A 6000-nucleotide genomic window follows, 5' to 3' on the forward strand; every position below is an offset into this window, starting at 1 on the left:
TTCAGGGTGGCACTGGCCAGAGGCTGTCCCACAAGGCTTGGAACAAAAAAGGCTGAAAATAGGCCTGAACATGACTCTAGTCTATTACAGGACCAATCTCACTCTCACTGTCTCTTATATACACAGTGGCAATATGCAATTAACAATTAACATGGATACCTTTTAAATGCGGTGCATGGATTGTAAATTAATGTGTCAATGAAATAGTGAATCATTATTATCTGCAAATTATGCTGCTGTAAATTTGGTTTAGTGTAAGGTAAATAATGAATAAATGTTTATTTACTGTTTATAATCACTTACAAAACACAGGGTCATTCATTGATATCTATATAACCGTTTGTTTTCCATGCTTACATCTTATACTTTTACAGTTAGGAAGATAATTTGGATTTTGGTCTCGTCCATTACGGGAGATGGACGTCTGAAGCGGAGCTTCATTCGCATCGGCTTTAGTTTTTCACTTATTTCTTATTATTTTGAGGTATCCTGTATTTACCCGACCCAAGGAGTTTCCACTACAGTATATAAACATGAGTAACAAGAAAGGGGTCAGAAAGAACCGGAAAGGAAACTTAAAGCTAATTCTAAGTCTAGACAGACATCAACCCCAAGTGCGAGATACAGGCTTTCAGAGACTGACCTGGAACAGGCAGGCAAATGCATAGACTTCCCAGGACTTCCCACTCCACTGCATCATCTCCAGTCGAGAGCAAAAATGGGAGCGAAGGTGCTAGTGATGAAGGTCACTATAGCTCGCCGATTCCAGAAGATCACTTGAAACTAGAAAAGGCCTTGCAGTCCGTGCTTTCATCTACTCCTCGCGGGCCCAAAACATCAGCTATAACCGGGGTTTCCACTCCACCCGCGGAGCATGAAAGCCAAAACAATTTGTCTGAACTGAAGGAAATGATAAAGGAGCTTAAGAAAGACATTTAGAGAAATATGAAGAAAAAAAATAAATGACTTGCTCAAGACAAACGAGAAGCTGTGGCTGGAGCTGCAGCAGGGTAATAAAGACCTGGAAATGTGTCTATATAATCGTTTTGATGCGACCTTTAAAGGTATGCTGGGGAACATTGAGGAACATATTCAAGAAAATACATGTAAATTGAGAAAACTTGCCGATCAGCTGGATGACGTTAAGCAGACATTCAAGGCTTGAATTGAAACAGTGGAACATTTGGCATCTACCGCTGAAGGAAAAGCTACAGCTGCGAATTCTGAATGCAAAAAACTCGGAGACAGACTTGCGGCTCTGGAAGATGGATGCGGAAGGAATAATATTAGAATCGAAGATCTACCTGAGAATCGTGAAAGTCCAAACCCAGTGAAATTCGTAGTTGAACTATTCTCAAAAATAATTGGAGAGGACTTTAAATCAGATACTGAGATAGCAGCAGCTTATTGCATACGCGGATCAAATACCTTTAAACCTTTTATTGTCCACTTCGAGAGATTACTATGTAAGCTTGATGTGATGGCATTTCTCAGACACAAGAAAGAGATTATATTTGAAAATAACCACATTCGTATTTTCCCTGATTTCTTACTATCAACAGCTGCTAAACGTGCAGCTTTTTACAACATTAAACAGCGGTTACGGAAAGCAGATATCAAATACAGCCTCCTGTATCCTGACAAACTGAAAATGGATGTTCAAGGCCAATACTACTTCTCCTCCAGCAAGGAGGAAGCAGAAAAGGAATTAAGAAAGATGATCCCGACACTTTTTTGAAACACAATAGTGACTCGTATCCTGTCATGGCATGACAAGAAGATATCACCTGCTGTCTGATCCACTTGTAATGATATGTAATGATAATTATACATCCTTTTCTCTACTCAGATGCTTTTTGTTTATGTTTTAATTACAGTTATAGACGTGTGTGTGGATGAAATTAAAGTAGGGTTTTTTTTACTACCCTAAAGGAGACTGTTTAACATCATACCCTTGGTTTATTGTTATTGTTATTATTGCATTAGGAGTTACTATGCTTATCCTAGACCACATTTTAACACCATTCCCTGGGTTTATTATCTTAATACTTTAAGATTGCTGAAGATTATATTTTATGCTTATAGTCTGTTAATAATTATATTTTAGGCCTAAAGTATTTAGACTTTATAGGCCAAAGATATCTCTACTTTTTAATCCTCAAACGCTGCTGCTGCTGGGCTTGTTTTGTTTTGGACGTGCTCTGTCTCTAGGTATGTCAGAGGAGCAGGACTTTGTGAAGTAGGGTCCAGCCTCAGGTAGGGAGGCAAAATGGGGGGATAAGGGGGGAGAGAAAGAGAGCAGGCTATATCTAATCTATCCTTTTAATCCTTACTAGCTGAAGCCCGCCGTAACATACGGCAGTGTAAAAATTGGAACGGAAAACGGTGAGAAAGGAATTCAGTATAACAAAGGCTTAGGAAACCACCGTCGCAATATAACGAAAATAGCAAGGAGCGAAACCAATTCCAATGGTCGAGAGAGTACCTTCCTGTAGCAGGCTATGGAAAAGATATACATATATAGATAGGCGCTGCATTCACTGTGTTGCCCAGTCGACATGATAAGTCAGCGCGTCCGCCCAATTGCAAGTGGTAGAAGTGCCATTTAAACTAATATAGGTAGACGTGGAAACCAGGTTTTCTGATGAAAAAACAATAACGTTTTAAACAGTATCATTTACATACAACAGATTTTGGCGAATCGTTTACATGCAATTATTTATATCCATTTATACACTAATAATGGCAATTATTAAATAGTTCCTCCCATATAAGTGACATTTCTCGGACTGCTTTCTTCCATCTCTGAAACATTTCTAGACTTCGCCCTGTTCTTACACAACACAGTACTAAAGTATTGGTTAATGCCCGAGTCACCTCAAGTATAGATTACTGTAATGGTATTATATCTGTCATCCCACAAAAACATATCCCTCACTTACAATTTATTCAAAATTCTGCTGCCAGGATAATAACCTGCTGTTCTAAATCCACTGAACATACTACACCTATTGTCTCTCAACTTCACTGGCTCCCTGTTAACTACAGAATACAATACTAAATACCGCTCTTAACATTTAAAGCTCTCCACAACCTCACTGATCTCCTACAGACTGACACACCTCTCGCTCACTCAGATTCTCATCTGCAGCTCTACTTTCTGTACCACACATTAAACTCAGTGTCTCTTATAGTGCTCCTCAACTCAGGAATTCTCTTCCCTCTCATATACATCAGCTCGATTCAATAACACATTTTAAAACTGCCCTCAAAACTTTTCTTTTCAAACTGGCATACCAATTGTGAATTTTGCACTGTTACTGCCAGTTATCTTTGTTTGTTTGCTAATTATTGCTGTTTGATTGAGAGCAACAGTGGACGCGGATGTAGGATTAGAGATGGCGGGCGGGGTTTGGTCGTGTGTATCCCCATGGTCTTAGAGTTGGTGGGTAGGGTTCTGTGAGTTGGCGGGTGTGGCTCTCTGTCTTGCGTGTGCTCTCTGTCTTGCTTGCCCTTAGTTAGAGTTGGTGGGCGGGGCTCTGTCGAGTGTATCTCATGGTCTTAGAGTTGGCAGGCGGGGCTCTGTCTTGCTTGCGATCACTGTCTTGCATGCCCTCAGTGTCCTGCTTGCGCTCAGTGTCTTGTGTGCCCTTAGTGAATTATATATATATAGATAATTATAACTACCAACATAACAATAGGCTGCATGGCAATAACTCGTGGGAAAATTGTAAATTAAGGTTAAAGCTGTCTCACTTCTAGTTAAGACTATAAAATTACATCAAAAATTCAGAATCAATGTTTCAATGAAGGGACAGTTAACTTTGTGAGCTGGAATGTTAAAGGCCTGAATCATGAATTAAAAAGAAAGTATTCTCTCACCTCACAGGTTTAAACGCTAAAATAGTATTTTTACAGGAGACCCACTTACTAAGCAAGGATCAGTTCCGGCTGCTAAAGGACTGGACTGGCCAAATGTTCCATTCTAGCTTTACAAAGAAAACTAGAGACGTGGGAATTCTCATACATAAAACAATCTCATTTGTAGAATCAGATGTAGTATCTGATCCTGAAGGGAGATATGTGAACCAAATAAGACTGAATGATGAGTGCCTTGGGAGCCAAATTCTGCCACGGGTATTCAGTTGAGGGCTATTCAGAACATTCCATGGGGCAAGGCACAGAAGAGACCCATCTGCTTGATCTTTATGCAGAATAGCAGCTACAGATCCCAGGAGTAGATATTGGACAAGGAAAGGAAATGGTACTCTTTCTCCTTTAGGACTGATGGTGCTACAATTTTTTTATGAGTTGAAACAGTATATCTGTCCCCATCATGCAAGGCTTCTGTGGACAGTATTCAGTCACAGCATGCTGTAGGGCTGTATCATCACTTTAGGAAAGCCGGTGGAGAGTGAAGACATCTTCCATGGCCACAGCAGTGGGAGGATTGTAAATAGTTCTCGATTAATTACTTGTTTATTTTGCTTCTTTTTGCTGTTTTTCTAGAGCGCTTGTTAATAAAGGCAGACGTCTTTAAAAACATACAAGTGAAAAGTTAGTACAGTTTTGTCTTTTCTGTCTGAAAAGTGTTGTTAACATATACAGTACATAGGGAACCCACATAATCACAGTAAAAGTGCATTTTCTATATAGTTACATCTACGCCTTGCTTTATGCATTTTATGAGTTTATTGATATTTTGGTTTGTATTTCTGTTTGTCTGCTGTCTGATGGTTAGTTACAGATATCAACAGTTATACACAAACGAGTTTTGCAGCATCATCCAGTAGCCATTCACCACTAAATATGTTGTTCTTGACAGTTCTTGTCAAATTAGTTTACTGAAGACATCATGGGCACTCCCATGGCACCTTGCCACAATATCTGTAAAAATCACATGTTCATTCAAAGTACAGAACATTTTTGGCAGGTCTAAGGAGGCTCCAAGAAGCTGTGTGTATCAATAGGTATCAACTACATCCCAGTGGTTTAATTTAAATAACGTCAAGTGGTGGCCTTCTTTATTGGCATCGCACTCTCTCTATCCAAATGTATCAAACCCCAGGTCCTATCCTTCCCTTTTCCTTCTTACAGTTTTTCCATATAACGGATTGCAATACAGAAGATAACTCAGATAAAGAAAAGCTAGCTGCAACCTTACAACAATACTTGCAATCTGTTCAGTACTTGCAATACTGTGCAATCTGTTAGCCAATACAGTATAAGGTGTCATTTTGCTTGACTTCTAATATTGTCCATAATGGATGACACAGTACAACACCCTACTACTACAAACAACAATTCTTCAAAACTTTCAAAGGACATAGAAATAATAACTTAGAAATTTTTAATTATTAACAGACTACATTTATTAAAATGAATTTTATACATTTATGTATGTAGAGAAGAGCCAAGCAAAATGACACCTTTTATTGGCTAACTAAAAAGATTACAATATGCAAGCTTTCGAGGCAACTCAGGCCCCTTCTTCAGGCAAGATGTAATACAGAAACTGAAGTTTCCTGTACATCTTGTAATCTTTTTAGTTAGCCAATAAAAGGTGTCATTTTGCTTGGCTCTTCTATACATTCATAATGGCTAACATGGTACAACACCCTAGTACTACATACATTTATGTATAAATCTCTTACTATAAATGCTTTATTGCACTTTATTATGAAAATAGAACAATCTCAAGTATAAATATCTTAGTACTGCAAATGTTAAAAAAAAGCTGCCATAATGTGAATTTAACATATTCTGTATGACAACCACTGCCTGTGTATGCGGTGGGTGAGAAACAAAGCCCGTAAAGAAGCACTAAGCAATTAACCACTGAGTCAGGGAGCACATACGGTAGATTATGAAGGATTTAATGTACTGCTTTAGTTACAGTGCGATTTAAGAAACACTCATAAATTAAAGATCGATCTTAAGATGGATTTTTGTGAAGTTCTTAGCGCTACAAAGCTTTTGGGAATAGCAGCCCTGACCTGT

The sequence above is a fragment of the Polypterus senegalus genome, chromosome 11, assembly GCF_016835505.1.
Source record: "Polypterus senegalus isolate Bchr_013 chromosome 11, ASM1683550v1, whole genome shotgun sequence".
NCBI classification, from domain to species: domain Eukaryota; kingdom Metazoa; phylum Chordata; class Cladistia; order Polypteriformes; family Polypteridae; genus Polypterus; species Polypterus senegalus.